The following is a 21,804-nucleotide window of genomic DNA, read 5'->3' as shown; positions in this document are numbered from 1 at the left end:
TCAACACATGAGCCTATGGGGGACATTTCATTTTCCAACTGTAATAGGAAGATTCAGTAGATACCCTTTTTCCTCTCTCTTCTGCTGAAGACAACTTGATACCCTAGGCATTATGCATAAAGCAAACATAAGCACACTCAAAGACGGAAGGAAGCCAGAGCACACATGAACCCAAGGAACTGTGCAAGCTCTTCATTTTTTTCTCTGACTTATGGCTGATGAAGCTGGAAACCAGGAACATGCTCATGGGAACAAACAAAAACCCCAAGAATAATCTGCTCTCTCTAGTCACAAGATCAGGAAAGTGCAGCCTATGAGACAGAAAACTGTAAGAGAACCCCTGCTTTACTACAGCAAGGAGTGGGGTAGGGAGTTGTACGCAGATCTTGCAGTGGTACCATGGCTGTGGTCTACTACCCTTGGACTTCTTTTATGTGAGATATAAACTGTTTTGTGTAAGCCTTTGTTATTTGGAGATCTTCTATTATGTATAACCAAACCAAATTTCACTTGATTCGATTGCTTTCTATGATATATTCAGAGTCTAGAAATCAGAATTTAGACTGCATACCATTGATGTTAAGCTCTGATAGTGAGATGAATTGGCATAAGATAATTCATAAATCCAAAACAAATTTACCGGAGCTTAATTCAAAGAGTTTAGAATTCCTTTTATAGAAAGATGTGCAAACATCTCAAAGAAAATGGCCAATTCAGTGTTCAGAAAATGGCCCTGCTACTGCAAGCCACTCGAGAAATTGTTTTGGTTTCCATTTGGCTTAGCAAAATTAATAGAACATTCATTCTCTTGCACCTTTAGTATCAGTCACTTCACTTTCATTGCCAGTGTTCCTAAGAAAGAGGGTTATTATGTTAAATTGTTAAATATATAATTAAGCCTAAGCTGCTCTTCTTCTGAACAGAGTTCCTAAGTTGTTACATGCAATTATAGTTGCTCTTTAAGAATAACAAATGCACAAACAACATCAGAGGAAGAGAGCCACTTGACAGTGCCTGGCAATTGACAGATGAGGCCACTGGTCCCAGCATCTCAGCGCATCTGCTGCCTCTCTGTAGGAGTCATCCATCAATGCATGCCTGAAAGAGTCCAAGCACCCTCAATGTTCTGCTCCATGTCTTTGCTTCCAGCTGCCTTGCTAAATGTGGCAATCATTATCATGCCCGAGTGGTCATCCTCCCACATCTCAGGCTGGTCTGAATGCTTGATGGATGCTTTAATTTGGGCCCTGGTGAAAGGCAGCATACATTTCAATTAACATGTGGGCAGAAACCCTCCCTGAGCAATGCCATGGAGGCAGTGAGTATAGAGGTCATAGAGTTAAGTGACTTCAGTGCAAATCCCAGTTAATCTACCTACTGATTGTATGAACCTAGATAAGTCACATAGCTGTTATTTGTCTTTGTTTCTTATGCTACAAATAACCCAGATTCACTGACTAGTTAATGATCATTTATGAAGGGCAAGAGAATATGCTAAGAGGTAAAAGACAAGTTAGAGTTCCTTCCTGAAAGGAGTTCACAGATCACTGAAGAAGGCATAGTCTATTTTGAGTATAATCTTCCTTTTTATGGTTATTGAGGAGATTTTAATGAGATTCTGCCCACAGAAGGACTTAAAATCCTAAGGTACTCAATAAATGTAAGTTAATGCTAAAGCTCTTGAAAACAGTGGCTTTTACAAATCAATAGGTATACATTTAATGGAAAACTTAAAATTATTTAGGATGCTCTGAGTCTTGGTCTGATAGAAGTTTCTAGTCTTCCCTCACACAGGACAGGACAGTTCTCCAACTGGCTTTAGAATGACCCAGTTGCCATCTTCTTACCAGTTATCCAGAATTACTGTAGAATTTTCCAGGAATGCAACAGACTGGTCATAGCAGCACAGACCCTTTTCTAACCCCTTGCCCTCAAAAAGAGAACATTGCTCCAAGGTATGCAACCCAGGACAAGCTGTTTTCTGGAGTTGACCTTCAGCTATGGTAGAAGAGGGGCATGAGCAGATTAGACTCCATCTGCTCCAGCCAGCTTTTCTGAGCCTCTACAGACTGGCTGTTATGAATTTAGCCTTTCTTTGTCCTCTACTGCCAACTTCTAAATAATAAACTCAATTCACAAAACTTGATGTATGTGTTCATCTTGATCCAAACAAGTTTGTAATGAGTATACAGTGAACCTGCTTCATAACTCTTATTTGGTCCCTCTCCTTTTCATTACTCATGGAAGAATGATACTTTTCCTCTCACTTGTAGTTTAGCCAGGCCATGTGACTAGGTCTGGCCAATGGGATATGATCAGAAGTGGTAATTCATTATTTTAAGCCAAAGTATCTAATTGCTAGTGAGACACAGCTACAAAATTTTGGAGTCTTTGTAGGCTCAGATTGTTGAGTTTCCCCAAGGATAACATGACTTGGAGATTTTTTCAGATCTGCACAAAAGTTTCATGAGTTAAAAATTTGCTTTCATTGACTCAGCCTTTTGAGATTTGAATGTGGCTTTATTATTTCATCATAGACTAGCTTAACTTTAATATGTTTGGTAGCTATCAGGTCTTAGTTTGGTGTAGGGACTACATCATCCATCCTACGTGAAACTAGGCTGTCATTTCACAGTGGGAAAATTCGATTATTTTTAATCTATATTTAAGGCCTGAGATGACCTTGTGTGTAGCCTGTGACACACCTAGGTTTTTGAGACGCTGCCTTTTCCCTTGGTCCTTAGTAAAGTCAGTTTAGCCAAGTGTGTAAAGAACATTCCTGAAGTTATGTTATCAAAACTGGCTTTCCCATTGTTAATTTTTTGACCTTGGACAGGTAACATAACTCTCTAAAACCCCATTTCCTCTAAGTTATGACACAGTTCATACCAGTCAGAATTGACTTTGGGACTAAATCAGAATATATATGGAAATCTTTCAGCCTGATTCATAGCAAGTACTTAGAATCTGAGATTTATTATTAGTAGTAGTATTTTTCATTCCATGAGCATAAATAAAGTGAATTTTTTTTATTCCATAGTTTAAATAAAGTGGAAATTTCTCTTTGCCATTAGTTCACTGAATGCTTATATCTTCTAACCAAGGACACTGTGAGTCCTTCCACACCACTAAAGCTATAACTAGGACCTATTGGGTCATCCCTAGACATACCTCTAATACAGAATAATCATACCCCTTTTTTTTTTCTTTTCTTTCATTTTATTTTAATTACTATTTTATTCAAATTTAGGGTCCATGCCCTGGTTTTTCTAAACTAAAACCTTTCTCTTCCAGAATCTGGAAATCTTCCAGTTTTCCCTTTTTTAAAGGAAACACTTAAACAACTAAAAGCAACTCTGTAGGACATTTTTAAGTCCCTGTTTCTTCAACAAATTCAATGAAGATTTTTTTTAAGAAACACCTACCTTGCAAATCTGCTTTGTGTATTCAGTAAGTTAAATCATGTGAAAGTGTTTTATGTACTACACAAAGCTGTAGAAATTGGAAGGCTTTATAATAGGGTCACTGTAGTTGTTATTCCTAAGATCATTACTTCTCCCACTTGAGGCAGTCGGGACACAGCAGAGGAGATAAGAAGGAAATCGGCCTAGGTCTATGTCATGGTGTGTCTAATAGGAGGCTTCTTCTGGCTCCTGCCTATGTACTGAGGGCATGATGCACAGAACTTTCCTGGAAGAATGCATATCTCTTTTTAATCACAGGAGAAAGGACTCCCTGAATGGAGGGAAGAATCAGGTTTCTTGAATAAGACAGATGTCTTTCTATAGTTTTTCTTTCTTTATTTTCATTCCTACTTAACTCAGCCTTTTGAAATTTTTATTCTTATTGTGCAGTATTTAAGGAACATATTGTGGTCTCCTTGATTTGACTGGCAAATGACCCTCTAAACTTGATCCAATTCCATTTTAGTCCTCAAACCCACTAGATATTCACCTCTATTCACCTATACTATTTTCTAAGTAGGCAGAATAGCAGAGAGGAGGTGGCTTCCATTCTGTGGAGGACTCTCACTAGGAAGAAAAATCATGCTTGTTCTGTGTAGCATTCAAGGGCTGGAAAAGAATCACTGGGTAAAAGTTTAGTAAGACAGTTTTCAGACCAATATTGGAGTACAAAGTATTATGGGCTACAGAGAAAAAACTATATGTCCTTTATTCTCAATGAACACAGAATGGATGAGAGAGAAGAGCACGTAAGAAGATATTTGCAAACTATTTAAACAAATATATGCAAAGTACTATGATGCTTTCATTATTACTGTGCCCATCGCAGCAATGAGAATCCCAATACAGAACACAATTTACTCCTTCAAAACACCAAAAATAGTGTGAATTTCCAGAACTGATCTCCTTATTATCTTCATTGCTCCCACACTAGTGCGAGACACTAAAACAACCACGGATTGTTGAAGTAGCCTGCTGATTCATGATGTCTTGACCAAATGAGTTTTCTACATGGCTACCAGAGGGGTCTTGTTAAGGCATAGGGCAAGAATTTCATTTGTAAGCATAGTGAATGACATACAGATCAAGATCTCTTGCTGGGTAAAATACATGAAACAAATGTTTTCAAACATCACTCTTTTGCTCAAAACCTTCCAATGGCTCCTCATTGGAAAGGGAGCCCCATTGATGTTCAAATAGCCTTTGAGGCTTTGTTATTTCTCCATCTTCCCCTTCTGTATACAATCTCTTACTCACTGGCAAGCAATGCTGATCTCCTGACTATCCCTCAGACACTAAAAGGACATTGTCCTTCTTGGGAGAGTTGTAGCTCTATTGCTTTTACCCATTGGTGCTACTCAAATGTATGTATCTCAGCTGTTTTTTTCAGCAGACTTCTCACATTTTTATTTAAAATTAATTCTTCAATTTTCTGGTACTGCATACAACATTTCTACTTTACTTTTTCTTTATACTCTTGCTAATGTTATAGCATTCAATATAATTTTCTTATTAAGTTTTTGTTTCTTCCTAGTAGGACATAAGTGCCTTGAGAAAACAGGGGATCTGTCTACAATTAGCACTTGGATTAGTGCTGGCAAATACAGGTGCTTTGCAATACTTATTAATGCTCTGGGGTTTTTTTCTTTCTGAAGTTCCAAGTTTTCTTCTTTTATCATTTCCCTCCCATTTAAAGAACTTTCAAAAACTATTCTTTTAAGTTTGCAAGCCGAGCTAATTCTCTATAGATTTAATGTAATCCCAATAAAAAATGTTAGAAAGATTTTTGTATAGAAATTTGTGAACTGGATGTAACAATCTTATGTATCTGCAAATGAATTAAAATAGTCATAGTAAATGTAAAAATATTAAATTAGAAGTATGCATGTTAACTAACTTTAAGACTTATTAGAATTAAGAAATTAAGACAGAGTTTATGTGTGGCTTATTATTGTCACTTATGTCCAAATGAAGCTTAATAGTACAACAATAAAAACCTTTCTTCTTTGAGAGATACTATCAAGAAAATCAACACCAAATCATAGAACAGGAGAAAACCAATGAAACATGTATTTCTGACAAGGAGTTGGTATCTATAAATAATTTTTAAATTTTTAATAAGAATCATTCCATAAAAATGCAAAGGGGTAAAAGATGTGAGAGGACACTACATAAAAATGATACATAAATGTCCAAAAACACAGAAAAACAAATGGTCAACTGTTAGTCACTATGGAAATGTAAGGTAAATTCCCAATGTAAATCACTACATACCACTAGTATGACAAAAATTTCTGATGATGTAAAGTGTTGCAAATACAGTATCAAGGATTGATGGAGCTCACATTGGTAGCTTATGAGAAATATTGTCTACTTCTAACTAAGTTAGGTTTACACTTGTCATTGACGGATCTTCCACCATTCCCACTCTAAGGTACTTACTCAGGTAAAATGAAAACTTATGTCCGCGGAGCTAACTCATAATATTCCCACTCAGGGAACAACTCAAATGTTCATTAAGAGTAGCCAGATAAGATAATGATGAACTTGTCAGCAATAAAAAGGAATGACTACTCATCTGACCAAAATATAGAAGTCTCAAAAGCATCCTGCTGGTGACAGAAGACAGATACAAAAGCTATGTTGTATATGAATGCACCTATATTAAATTATACAAAAGTCAAAACCTTAGTAATGAAAACAGGTTAATTGTTTCTAGCTGCAATTAGGGAAGATGTTAACTGCAGAGTCATGTAGAAAGTTTTGGGGATGGAAGAAATTTTCTTTATCTCAATTTTGATGATTATTCATGATTGTACTAACTTTTAAAAACATGCATATGTATATGCTTAAATAAAAAAAATTATATGCAAATTATACTATAAAATGTAATTTAAAAATGATTGACAGCCAAATGTTAGTGGCCACATGTGTAATCCTCACTACTTAGGAGACTGTCATTGGGAGGGTCACAGTGTCAGGTCTGTTCAAGAAAATAGTTCATGACTCCCCCATCTCCAAAATAACCAGAGAAAAGTGGACTGGAGGTGTGGCTCAAGTGGTAGAGCACCTGCTTTTCAAACATGAAGCCCTGGGTTCAAACCCCAGTCCCCCCCAAAAAAAATGACTGACAATATCAAGTGCTGCTGAAGAAGCAGAAGTGAAATTCCATATACTTGCTGATAAGAATACCAAATGGAGCAACCTCTTTGGTTCAGAAAATTATTTAAGTTTCTTTCTCAAATCTAATGCTGTGGCTTGGATATGAAGTATCCCTTCCAAAGGCTCATGTTATAAAGGTTTAATTACCAGTTGATGGGCTTTTGCAAAGTGATTAGATCATGCGAGTTATGACCCAATCAATGGCTTAATCTATTGATGGACTCATAATTGATGTCATTGGGAGAATGAAAATTTTAAGAGGTGTGACTAGTTGGAGAAAGTAGGTCACTGGGAGCATGTCTTTGAAGAACATATGTTGTCCCTGGTATATTTCCATAAACTGAACAACTTTTCTCTGGCATGCATTTCTACCATGATATTCTGTTCATTAGGGCCCATAAATAATTATCAACCATGGACTGAAACCCCTAAAATCATGAGTCAATATAAGTTGTTTAAGTTGTTCTCACAGATACTTGTTTACAGCAACAAAAAGTTAACCACCGAGTATTCACTGATCAAATATTTCAGGAATTCCACTCTTAGGTATTTACTCAAAAGAAATGAAAACACGTGACTTATGAAAAGACTTATACCTCAATGTTTATTAAATCTTTGTTCACAGTACCAAATAACAGGAAAAATATAAAAATCAATAGGTGAGTTGATAAAATATGATGTATCTATATAGCAGGCTACTACTCAACAATATAAACCACTATTAGGCAAAACCAGATTTTTATCAGAACCACTATGGCGAGTGAAAAAACAGTATACTAAAGAGTCCATTATATACAATTCTATTTATGAATTATAGAAAATTAAAACTAATCTGTTGTGATAGAAAGATAATCAATATCAGTAGTTTTTTGGAGATGGGAGGAGTGGTTATGCTGGAAGAGAAACAAACAATGCTTTGGTGTGGCAGATGGGTTTAGAATTTAAAAGTGGTTATGATTTCACAGGTGTAAACACCTGTCAAAATTCATCCAATTGTACATTTTAAACAGATGTTATCTATTATGTGCACAACAACAACTTTCTTTTGAGATGGCAAAATAGAATCCATTGTTTCTATAGAAATTAAAGAACTACGCCAATTTCTTATTTTGGCTATTTCTTAAAACCAAGACAATCAAGTCATATTGTTTGCACACCAGAAAATTCTTTCCATTTTGCTCTCTTTCCATGTAGTATGACAAAGTGGAGTTGAGTAATTAAGTTAGGAATGAAAAGGAAAGGACATCATCTTGTTTTGTCTAATATATTGCTTTATAATAAGAAATTTAATCTCCATAATAAACATTTGCTTATCTACTTAATAATTATCCTTTTCTTGTCTTGCTTTAAAATTAATGACAAAACTCCTTAACAGATCATTCTAAAGTCTCTCTAAACTTCTTCAGAAATTTCACCTTTTGTTGTGCCCACACATCATCTTGAAATCTAACCCTTCTAATCTTACTTATTACCCTCTTCTTCCTTTTTCAAGAAATATTTTGCAATTTCATACACTGGTCTTGCTCAAGCTATCTCTTTCTTCACAGAAACATATCTTGTTTCTCTATGTTATGAAATCTTATCCATTTATAAAATATCTTCTACATTGTGACTTCCATGAAGATAGGAACTATGCTTATTTTGTTCACTGCTAGTGGTACAGGGTCTCCTAAAAGCCATAGACATAATAGGAATGAAGGTGGAGATGATGGTGATAATATGTTGTCTATACATTTTTCTGGCAGTACTGGAGTTTGATCTCAGAGCCTCATGTTTGATAGGCAGGTATTCTACCACTTAAGTGATGCCCCACCTCTTTTTTGCTTTAGTTATTTTCCAGGGTACGTATACACATTTTTGCCTGGGTTGGCTTTTGATGGTAATCCTCCTATTCACATGCATAGCAGGGATCACAGGCATGTACCACCACACCTGGCTTGTTGGTTGAGATAAGTTTTCACTAACATTTTGCCCAGTCTGGCCTCAAACTGTGATCCTCTGGATCTCCACCTCCTGAGTAGCTGGAATGATAGTCGTGGACTACTACTGTACCTGGCCTCGATACATTTTTATTGAATGAATAATATCTCAAGAGACTACTCATGGTGTTAATTCTCTGAGTGCAATAATGGTGGAGGTCTTTTATACCCATAATTAAAAACTGTGTAGTAGGGCATAGGCAAAGTGCCCTGCCTTTTTCTTTTGGTTTTAAAGAGTATATTAGGGATGCAGGAGAGATTAATCAGCCATGTATCAATAGATGGGGATAGTCTTCTGTAACTGGAGACCTCAACTAACTCTTCAGTGAGGTGCTTGAGTTAAGATAGTGATGAATGAGGAATAGGACAGAGCAGTGGTCTTAAATATGGTATCAGAAAACCTGGCCTGCCACAATCAATTCTCCTTTGGTCTACAAATAAGTTGATTTTGATTTTTACTATCACAATCATCTTTTTCTCAGTATAAGAAAGTTTCTACCTATTCCTACTTTTTCTTTTTCTCAAACTTGTTACATACTACCTGCAACAACATAGGTATATAACAATTATCTGAATTTTGAATTAATATTTTAAGATTGTATGCTAAATTATGAAAAGAGTGTATTTAGGATTTAGAGATGAGCTTCTACTTTGACTTCTAATAATTTTTTAACTATAGATAACAGATTAAGTATGTAATACAGTATTATTATCCATAGATACAATTTGTACAACACATTTTGAGAAGCTGATTTATCTTGTATGATTGAAATTTTACAACCATTGGTTAGCATCTTCCCATTTCTACTTCCTATTGGGTGAATTGATTTTAAAAAGCAATACATACAAACACACACACACACACATATGCACACACACACACACAATGAAAGATTATTTAGTCTGAAAAAAATGGAATTCTGCCATAAACATTAACTTGATGAGTGAGCATGGATGACATTATGTTAAGTAAATATTCTAGCTGAAGAATTATAAATGGTACATGACTCTACTACCCTGAGGTAATTAAAATAGTCAAACTCATAGAAACAAAGATTAGAATGGTGGAATTCTTCTAGAAACTTTGATGACTAGATGTTATCACTACCTTTCTATAAAGAACCTCTCTGTAAAGGAACAGTAAGACATATGTAGCGATGCACAGGTATAATCCCAGGATTCAGGAGATGAAGGCAGGAGGATCATGCGTTTGAGGCCAACCTGGGCTACATAGTGAGACCCTGTTTCAAAAGTACAAAAGGAAAAGTGAGGCTTTGAGCCTGTTTCAGGTTCTTGACCTTTGTATTTTATCCCAGACCTGCCATTTTGTCACTGATACACATCTTCTCCAGATAGATGTGTGAAGTTGAAATTTGGTTAGGCAGGACATAAGAAGGAACAAAGACAGAAGGCCCAAGCCATTTGGGTGGGAAGAAGCAGCTCTGACAGCTGCCCCAACATACTGCATGACCTCAAAAACCTCATTTGCCTCCAGGGACTCCTAGAAGCCTCAGCAGAGTAGTTTCACCCTGGTCTGGCCAATATCAGGAAAAAGAGTTGGTCCCCAACATATAAGCTAACAATTTCTGGAACCTTGCCTTTCTTCTTGCATATTCATGAACTAAGTCATGATCTTATAAGGAAGCTAGATTCAGGTAATTTTTAACAGCACTTTTCATTTGTGGAAACACCTGCCAATCCAGACAACTACTAACAAATTCTCAGGCTGTGTCTGAGCATACACAACTTATGATGGGCAGCACTGGCTGGAATGTCAGTCCTCTGATACACAATGGAACTCTGCCACAGTTTGGATCATGAACATCCCCAAAAGATATAAATGTGGAAGGCTTTGTCCCCAGCTCATGGTGTTATTTGAAGATGGTACAACCTTTAAGAAGCGGGGCATCATGGAAAGAAGTTAGGTCATTGTGTGGGGGAAGATGATCATGATGGGGATATTGGGTCCCTGCAATAATGGAAAGCTGACTAACACAAAATCTAATTGAGGATTCTTTAAGAAGAACTTGTTTGTTGAATAGTAATTCTTTTACTATACTTTTGCCCCTTAAATTCTGATAGGTCTGTAAATAAACTCCTCCTGGCCCAATTTATTGCTAGGAAACACAGTTTCGTTGTTAAATTCAACTCTAAGTTTTTATTGAGCGTCAAACAGGTGCTGGGCACTATGCTAGATGCTCTCAGAGACGGAGTCAGATAAGGAATTACCCTTGCCTTCTAATTAAAATAGAGTCCATTGTTTTCCAGGATCTTTAATCTCCTTAGCATTAGAAAGGTTCCCTAGTTTATACCCTATGTTATGATAAGATCTTGCATCTATATAATAATCCCAAATCTCTTAGACATGAAAGGGTGATATAAGATTAAGATATACTAATAAAATTGCATCTGCAAAAAAAAGATAAAATACAGGATGAAAGAGCATTGCAGCTTCAGCATAAACAAGTAAGAAACGACTCTAACATGTGGTCATGAAGAGCAGAATGGGTGCTATATTTTCAGGAACTTAAAATTTTGCAAATACTAGTCTGTATTATTGAGCCTGCCTCAGTGCAAAAACAGAAATCGAGGATGGCAAAGGTGCCACCAGCATGGCAGGCAGGGGCAAAGTTGGGGGGTGCCCAGTGTGGGCCAGGAGAAGGGGTGACGGTTGTCAACTGCTCCTCTGCCCTGAGGCTGACTGGCACAGGTATGAGCTGTCAGCAGTCATGAGGCAAATCACAGTCAACGAAGGGTGCTTGCATGCATTTGCATTCAGCTTTCAGGAGTCTCTCAGCATGTTGTCAGTTTCTAATTTTATACAGACCTCAGTTCAGACGCCATCTTTACAGTACTTTCCTGACCAACTTACTTAAAATAACAACCTCTCCTCGGTAAATCTCTGAACCTTTAATCCTCTTTGTTTTTTCATCTTCACACTGATGATCACCTGCCAAATTTATTTGTCAATTTGTTTATTTTGTGTTTTCTTCCTGTAGAGGGTCAGATTTACAAAAGTGAGAATTTCACCTGATTTGGTTCACTGCTCCATTCCTTATGTCAAGATGGACTAAAGTGTACATGTTTTTGTCATTGCACATAAGTTTTCTTAAAGTTGTACATCTGGTTCATTCAGACCACTCCTTGCTTTATCAAAGTTTGGGCTATTTTCTGGGGTCTCTAGAAATACATCCTTTCTCCATCTGTACTGTAAACTGACTACTAATTTCCACTCTACAGGAAATAACAGGACAACAACTGTACTTTCGCAGAGGTCAGCTCAAAACCCACCTGGAACTCCTGGCATTGCCCACAGCGTGACTGCTTTAACTATGAACTTCCATAAAATAGCAAGGAGACCTTTTCTGATTTTTTAATAAAAATGTTTATATTTTTCTCTTTGCAATCTGGAGCAAATGGGGAGGAAATTGGACCAAACATATGACCAAGATTGTATCTAATTTTGCAAATATAGATCTGAACACTATCAAATATGTAGAAAGATGCAAATGACTTTCCCAGAAGCTGGTGCTCATAATAAACCAATTAACAGATTTTGAAAGATGTCAACCTGCAGAGTTCAAAGAAGTGAAGAAACACATCTTAAAAGCTGCAGAAATGGGAAAGTTGAACAAGTCCAAGCGAGACTTCTCTGCTCAAGCTAAAAATAGTTCTCTGTAGTTTAAAATAATGAAGCAGGTATAGTCAGCAATTGCATAGCTTTGGATTCTGCAATTGCTTTTAAATATGATTAATGGTTTATAAAAATAAAACTAAGGACTGGTGTAATGGCTTAAGTAGCAAGTATGAGGACCTGAGTTCAAACCCAAGTACTGCCAGAAAAAATTTTTAAATTTGGCCACAATGTGTCCATAAAATGCCAAAGAAATAATATCTTTCAGGCAACATTCTCTAAACCTAACGAAATAACATGTTTCCAGAAAACTACATTGAACACAAAAGCAACAACCGAAAACCTTGAAAACATTTTTGGTTATAAAACTAATGAAGAAAAAAAATCTTCAGAGCAAAACCTAAATATTTATCAGTGAATTGAAAGAATTAAATATCAAAACTTGTGGGATCTGTTAAAGAGGACAATGTGTGGCCAAGATGTATGAACTAGAAAATGAAAAGTTTGATTATTGGAAAGGTATGGAGTGTAAGGAAGTTAAAATGAAAGGACCAAAACAGCAACAAAATACAGCCAAGGAGAATGCAAGGAAGAAAATAGTAAAGGAATGAATTGAAACTAATTATGAAAAAATCATAAAAAATAACTGAACCAAAAGCTCAACATTTCAAATGATTTTATAGGTACAGCTTTTAGAAAAATTTATTAGAGAAACAAAGTTTTATATATATATAGAGAGAGAGAGACAGAGAAGAGGAAGGAGGCAAGACAGGTAACAACAAACCATGCTGAAATCAAAACTGGGGAAGTGAAGGGATCACTCCCTTTGCTATTCTATTTGTCTGCCTTCATTAGGCCAGACAACAGAGAATGGGGTGTAGTTTGCAAAGCATGATAAAAGCTTTGGAGAAAGAGCTTAAAAAGATGAATCACTGTCCCTTAAATGTAGAACCGGGTTTGTTTGGTAACGCATGGAGAGTGAGAGAGAGATTGCCAGAAGAAAAAGTTTACCACAAACTCCTACTGCCCACAAATGCAGAAGTCAGAAGCTTTGAAATACGTATTAGGTTACTCAACTTTTGACTAATGTCTCATGTCTGTATAATGTCTACAAAGGGCTATTAATTTAACCCTAGCGTATCTCTTCAGCATTACCTTACAGTGTATCACCCAGGATTCTTTTCACTCCAGCCTGTTGAAACTGACTCCAATTCTTTGCCTGATCCAGGCTCTGTTATCTCAGGGCTTTGGCACACACTTGTTTTCTATATATGAAAAATTGTACTTTATATCCTCTCAGCTAATGCCTCCTTATCTTTAAGCATCACTTCCTCAATGAAAGTTTTCTTTGCAATCCAGTTAGGTCCCCGAGGGACCGCACTGCTCTGCAGAGATATTTCTGAGCATCAATATCCATGGCAAGTTTATATAATCTTTCTATGTCTGCATTTACTTGTTTCTTAAATTAGGATAATTATAGTATATACCTCATGGTGTTAAATGATTGATGAACATAAATGCTTTGGTGGCCTCTAGCATGTCATAAAATCCCAACAAATATTAACTATTGTGGTGATTAATAATCACACCCTCTCCCTACAGTGTCTGAAATAATTGAGAAAGAAATGTTGAAATGTATATACTGAATGTATTCAAGAATACTTATATAGAGTATATTTTGTGCCAGGCATGCTTCTAAGCACTATGTAAATATTAATATATTTCACCTTCATAAGAACTCTATGGAGTAGTTATTATTATTATTGCTGTTTTATATGTGGGTAAACTGAGACACAGCAAAGCTTAGTAACTTGCCTGAGGTCACACAGCTTGTGAGTAGAGGAGAGCCTGAAGAAAGCTTGGAGGTAAACCTGACAACTCTTTTCTGAATTGAATTAGAGTGATTTTCCTGCCAGATGGCAAGTGGAGAAACTCTACCTGGGAGAAGAAACAGGATCTGCAGAAGGCCACTGGAGATCCTGTTGAGCGGAAGCCTCTTCTTAGGCATTACACTCAGGCCCCAACTCTCTTCTTTGGGGCTCGCCTGTGTCAAGTTTGATAAACAGAATACAGTGTTGTCCGTATTGTTTCCTGCTTGAGAGCAGATGGGAGTCCTCTGTCCTCACTGTAAACCCAACAAATACAAGTAAGGGTTCCCCCTAATGGAAACTGTATTTATTTCTGGAATAGGCTTTCCTGCCCTAATCCAGGACTTTGTGGAAATGGTTTATTTTCAGAAAGTGGCAGATTCTAGGAATCCTTTCTTCAAAGAAGATTATGGTTCATCATTGCTGATAACAATGTAGAGAGGCAGCACTGCTCTCTTGAATCAAGAAGCAATCAATGTAACACAATCTAACATTTATTGGGAAAATACTTGTTATGTCACCTGTAATTCTCATAATCACTATATAGGAAAGACATCTTCATCCTCATTTTCCAGATAATGAAATTGAAAGTAACAGAATCAGTAATTTTCTCCCAAGTCACATGGCAGGTAAATATCAGTGTTAGAATTTGAATTCAAGAAGTATCTGAATTCAGAACCAATACTCTTAACTCCTAGGCTAACTATTAGACAAGGTCTTTTACTACTTCTTACATGCCTCTTAAAACCTGACAGTGAGGAGGACTTTGTGCTGTGACTTCCTGGAAGGGTGGGTCTTAAGTATTGGTGGCCCCTGCTGCTCTCACAGAACGTGCTGTGTGGCAGGCACATCAACAAAAGGCTTGACTTTTGTGTCTTATGTTCCCATCAACCTATGTGAAACTCACTGTACAACTTCCTCACCCAGTGGATGATCATATCCCAGGAAGTGTTGTAAGGATTTCCTGAGCACTATAAGTAAAATTTCCAAATAAGTCATGATAGGTCATCATTACTACCATTGCTCCTACAACCATGGTGGCCCAGTTTCTTCTTCTGTAAAATTAGATATTTGCATAAATGCTCTCTAAGTAACCACCAACTTTAAGGTTTGTAGGATCCCAAGATCCTACTTCTTTACTAAGAAGCACTTGTCAAACTCGGGGGGACTTTGATAATTCATAATCTGAAAACATGACAATATAAACATACTTTAGATTTTATCTCACATGAGATTTTAATTCCTTATATTTGAAGTTTAGGGGTTTCTTCAATACAATTATGACATCTATGTTGCAGTTTAATATAAGTGGTGGCTATTTTGTATGTTCATTAGCAGCTTCCCTCCTTCCACCATGATTTGCCTTGCCCTTCCTCTTGGATTGGTTTCCAGTGCACACATACACATCTGCAAACTTTCATGCTCAGAATCGATGCCATGTCCCTCCTCCTTGTCTTTATGGCATTTTATCTATACTGTCCTTAACACTCTGTGTCTTTTACGGTGATTATTTTTATCTACATCTTACCTACTGAAGGAGAGATACTTGAGGATAGTGGTCATGTCTCATTCATTCTTTTCCTCTTTGTACAGTGCCTTAGGATCAAGAATTATAGAATAATATTTTAAGGACAAGGAAGAACAGAAGAAAGAAGGACAAAGGAAAAGAGGAAGAAAGAATGTTCCTGGTTTCATTAAATATCTATTGCTGCAGGACAAATTAGAACATAGTGGCTTAACAAAACATCAAATTATTAGTTCGCAGTTTGGTAGTTCAGAAGTCCATCATGCAGTGTGTCAAACCTCTTCTTAAAGTGTCACCAGACTGAAGTCAAAGTGTCAGTAAGCTGAGTTCTCATCTGGCTACTCTGAGAGGAAATTTTGCTTCCTTATATTGTTAGCAGAATTCATCTTCTTGTGTTTACAAAACTGACCTCATAATTTTCTTGCTACCTGCCAGCCAGGCAGCATTTTCACCAACTAGTGGCCATCTGTATTCCTTCTCTGTGGCCCTGTCTGTCTTTAAGGGTACAGGGGTATACAGATTCTTTCTCATGTATTGAATCTCTGATTTTGTCTCTGATCTCTAGACTTGATGTAAAAGCTTCTTGTGATTAGGTCAGGCCTATTCAGGTCATCTTCCTTTCTTAAGGTCAGCTGATTTGAGACCTTGCTTGATCTTTAAAAACTCCCTAGTACCTGCATTAGTGTTTGCTTGTCTAGCTGGGAGGTGTGGGTACCCCAAGAGGTCAAGAATCTTAGGAAACAACTTAAATCTTCTCAACACACTGGTTAGTTACTTTGTTCCCTTTGGTCTTTTCTTTGTAGGTGGACATTTAAGAGTAAAATGAATTTGGGTTGTAACACTTATATACATGAAATATCACCAGGATACTCCCTGTTTGTCTTAAGCAAACAAAAATGACATTTTAAGTTTTTTTTCTTTTACAAAATCAGAGAAGAGGACATAACAGGTCTTGCCTGGGAGGACTGGTACCAGTGGGAGGGAGGAGAGGTGGGGAAAGGGTGTGGGAGTCTGAATATAGTGTAAATACTGTATACTTATCTGTATAAATGGAAAACTCAGACCTGTTAAAACTGTTCTGGGACTGGGAGGAGGAAGGAATAAAGGAGAATGGTAAGGGGGAGAATTCAAGTATAATATATTTCATATATTATAAGAACATTTGTAAATGCCACAATGTACCCCCACCACCCAGCACAACAATAAAGAAAAGAGGGAAAAAAGTAAAATGTCTGGGATTGCCTTATACAATTTATAATTTTACAAATGAAATGATGATAGTATTTTGTATAAGGACTTCTGGGTTGGACGTGACCACATCCTGTTAAGATTCTGCTCCATTGTTTCTGACCTCTGCTCAGGTCTCTTAAATATTGAATAGAGACATAAGAATTCACTTATGGAGTTGGATAGTTATTAACTGTTTGAGAGCTCCCCAGAACCTAAAAGTAGATATATCAGTTAGGTTTTGTTCATGTGCAGATCCTCTAGCATCACCTGTTTCCAGGGTTCAGAGCCATGTGTCTCACTTCAGGAAGATCTTTGGTTACAAGGTCTGTATGTGCTCTCAGTTCTCATAATCCATGGTTTCCTGACAGCCCACCAAAGCATCTGACTGGCAGGCTGACCTGGCTCACCACCTGTGATTACAGCCTCTAGTCTCTAACTCCATGGCAAGACTTGTATCAGCTTAAACTAGTCACTCTATAAGTGACTATTTGGGATTTTCCAGAAGCTGATGAGGGAACCAGGAGGTTATCTAGAAGAAAAACAGCATTAACTCCTCTGGAGTGGAAGTTGGCAAGTAGGAAACAGTCAATAATCTGAAAAAATTCTCTCTCCCTCTTTCTCATCTTCCACAGCAAGATGGTTGCAATAAGCAGTAGCCTGGTATTCTCAGAATTAGTCTGAGAAGACTAGCAAGCAACTTGTCAGGAAACCAGGCCCTATTCTGTTCTTGTAAAAATAACCAAGTTAAAAACAAAACGTGGTTAATAGATGCTAGCAATCAACTTGTTACATTTAAAAATCACCTAGGCACTGGAAGCCATGGGATATAAAGTCTGTAACTTTGTCCGTATCTATATCCATGGGGTGATATATCCTCAGTGCCAGGGATGGAAATCTCTGGATAATTATAAGGCCCTCTATTAGCACCCAGGCTGACACTTCTGCACCAGACACCCTTTCTCTTGCTTTACTCTTTCTTACTTCTCAACCTATATTTCATGCATATTATCATGCATTTCTCTGTGTTCCTTTTCAGATTTTAAACTCTACATGTTGGTGACTATTTTTCTTTAGATGTTATGCACACTCTTGTAATACGTCACTAAATCCTCTCAACAACGTTGTAAAAGATTCACTATTTTATCTGCATTTTACAAGAGAGGAAACTGAGGCCCAAAGTAATTAAGATGTTCTTTCTCAAAGTTCCTGTGTTTGCAATTGTGCAGTGAGGTTTCTAACCACAGGGTTATGCAAGAGTAGTACAATAGAGGGTCAATTAAGCCATCAGCAAGAAAAAGGTCACAAGGCAGGTACATAGAGTGGGAACTCAGCCTCCACCCATAGAAGCCCCTACATCTCAGAGATGAGGTGGTTGCAGAGGTCAGTGATGAGTGACTTTAGAGCCAAGAGGAAATCCAGGTGTTCATATTGTGGAAATCAAGGAAGAGTATTTCCTTTGCAGTGCTTAAGAACATAACCAAAAAGATTTGACCCTCTTAGCTTTCCCTGAGTTGATGCTGAGTGTTCCCACTGCTACTTCCATACTAGGGTGTGTTTTCATAAATGGTAAGAAGGGTGCAGAGTCACTATCACTGAAATTGAATGGGTCCTTTTCCTCTCACTGTGGTTGATCTGCAGTTAGGCCTATGTATACCCAATGAGGATCCCTTCCTCTACTGATTTTCAAAGGATGAATAAATAAATTACAGAGAATTGATTTTTTTCATAAACCATATGCACCTATGGTTTAATCTTTAATCTTTAATCTTCATTTGTAATGCATAAGGCAGAGAGGTGCAGAAAAACAAAGTAAATTGTCCAAAAAAACAAGTAGTTTGCTTGGGCTGCCATAACAGAGTAATACAACTAAGTGACCTAGACAATAGCAGTTTCCTGTTTAGAGAAGAAAGTAGCTTGTCTGAAATCACACAGCTGCTAAGCAGCAATCTGAACCAGGAGACAATCATATTAGTTGCTCTGTTATGTGGTTCCAAATGTTGGCTGCTTCTAACTGAACACTAGTGTTTGCAAGTCTGTGTTCCCTTCAAAGTTAAAGAAGCATCTCTTTCAGTCTTCTTTCCTAGTGTCTGGGAGTTCCTTGGCCAATAGCATCCTTGCTCCAATCTTTACTTGGCTTTCTCTCTGTGCATGTGTCTGTCTCCAAATTTCTCATGGTTATGAAAGCACTTGTCATTGATTAGGGGCCTATGCTGCTCCAGAATGACCTCATCTTGACTAATTGTGTCTTCAATGACCCTATTTTAAAATAAGATCACATTCTGATATACTAATAGCTAAAACATCAGGATATGAATCTTGAGACAGACACTTTCACCCATAATAGCATATATATTGTATTCTTCCTATTTAGGGATCCTTTCATTCTTCTGATCACTGAAGTCAACATTTGGAGCTCTGTAACATAGCAGCTAAGGTGATGGGCTGTTGACTCATATTTTTATTCACTACCTGTGTGATTTGGGATAAGCTACTTTCTTTCTCTGTTCCTAGCTTCCTCATTTGTGTACTTGAGCAACAATGGTTTGTACTCCATTGGGGTTACCGTGAGGAGTAAAGGAGCTGAAATGAATGAAGCACTTAGAATGACATTCCAAATGTAGCATGCTCTGGATACATTTTCTATTATTACTATAAATCTACTACCTTGCAATTAGATGGGGTTTTAATTTATCAAGCATGTTCCCATATCTAACATCATTTGATCAACACAGAACTCTGTGAGGTAAGCCAATCTTTAATCTTCATTTGTAACACATAAGGCAGAGAAGTGCAGAAAAATGAAGTAAATTGTTCAAAAAAACAAGTAGGCCCAGGCAAAGCAGTACGAGACACAGGAATGTGATTGTTGTACCTGTTATTTTTAATCTTTTCCAGGCTACGTGGTTTAGCAAGTTAAACTTAAATATTGAGACACTACCAAAAATAAACACTCAATTGACCATGATAGGAAACAAATATGTAATTCCAGTCAAACCTTGAGCAGAGAAAATACTATGACAGTATCACAATTTATAGATGTGTGTCATCTCCGTATTTCATCCAAAATCTAATCCATTTCTTTAGGCTTGGTGACAGTTTTTTTCTTCAGTTTGTCTCTAATGTGTTGGATTCCTGCAACCTTTCAAATGATTGAAAATTGCATGGTTTGCTCAGGCCTTCTGGAAATTAAGGGAGGAAAAAGTAATGGTATTTTGTTAGCTTTTGAGAATCATCCAGAAATGAAATGACTCCTTTTTGTAAACTCCTCTAAAGCTTTCAACCTAGCCAACACAAGTGGCTGATTATGAAATTGCTCTGCATTAGCAATTAGAACTCCTGTGGTGTCCAGGGAATCCAATTATGGTTGGAAAGTCATAGAATAATAAGAGAACCTATTCTGATCAAAATGATATTTTATTAAGTTCACTAGAGATCCAGATTGCATAATGCTGAAGTGTGAAAACCTCCTTTATACTTTTGGTTCTGAGGTCAGAGGTGCCTTTTTTTAAAAATTTTATTATTCATATGTGCATACAAGGCTTGGGTCATTTCTCTCCCCTGCCCCCACCCCCTCCCTTACCACCCACTCCGCCCCCTCCCTCTCCCCACACCCCCTCCATACCCAGCAGAAACTATTTTGCCCTTATTTCTAATTTTGTTGTAGAGAGAGTATAAGCAATAATAGGAAGGAACAAGGGTTTTTGCTGGTTGAGATAAGGATAGCTATACAGGGCATTGACTCACATTGATTTCCTGTGCGTGGGTGTTACCTTCTAGGTTAATTCTTTTTGATCTCACCTTTTCTCTAGTTCCTGGTCCCCTTTTCCTATTGGCCTCAGTTGCTTTTAAGGTATCTGCTTTTTTATCAGACATTTGTGACTTTTTTTCCTCACCCTAGAAGTACTGAATATGAACCTTCCAAGATTCCTGAAAAATGCAATTCTAAACACAAATACACAAGGGACAATGATTCCACTATCTGTTCCCTACCAAAGTAAACTTTGTCACTTTAAACTCACAAAGAGGTGATGTGGGGCAGGGAGGAGAGTGACTAACCCAGGACATCTGGAATTGAGGCTTTGATGTATGGGTTTTTTATTAGCATTTAATCAGATCCTTAACAGCAGCTCAGCTCTGTGATTTAATAGTTCTACAGTTCTTGGAAAGAAATAGCTTTCCAATTTTAGATTTCTAAATCAATACAAGTTAAACAAACAAATAAAAAAAATCTAACATACAACTGACAGCTTTTGTTTTTTCTAAGTAAAGGTATTTTCAGACATATTTCCAGCAACAAAATCTATAATTACATTACTTGAAAAGGACAATTTTAAATCAAAATTAAAGAGGCAGGAAAGATGTTATCGCTAAAAAAGAAAAGACTATTGACAAATTTGTGGCAGCTATGTATGGAAGCACACACACACATAAACACACACAGTTGTTCATATTTTTCTCTTTTTTACATAAACTAATGAGAATTTTATCATGAAATAGAATTTATAAGCCTTTAGGGAGAAAAATGTGTAGAAATAAAATTGAAATTTATTTATAATTTTACTAAGTATAGACCCAGGGCTTCATGCATGTGAGGCAAGCATTCTACCACTGAGCCACATTCCCCACCTAAGTTTTTATTTTTTATGTCAATCTAAGATTAAATTTCAGTTTGTCCATACAATTGTTTCAGATGTTTTGAATTTGTCATCTCCTTCAATATTATTTATGTTTTCCAAAAAAAGAAATCTTATTAGAATGACAACATTTAATAGTATTTAAAAATGTTGACAGTCAAATTTGACTTTCATGGACACAAAGAAAACAATTTGAAGTACAGAGAGGTGAGTGAATTAGATGAACCACTTTGACATCAATGGGTGTCTATAGGATAGAACACCAAGTTACTTATGCAGAATTTTAATTACAGTTGGGAAAAAATTTA

This window comes from Castor canadensis, chromosome 3, assembly GCF_047511655.1.
Source record: "Castor canadensis chromosome 3, mCasCan1.hap1v2, whole genome shotgun sequence".
Classification (NCBI taxonomy): Eukaryota; Metazoa; Chordata; class Mammalia; order Rodentia; family Castoridae; genus Castor; species Castor canadensis.
The sequence above is the reverse complement of the archived record's forward strand: the minus strand, read 5'-3'. Positions refer to the sequence as shown.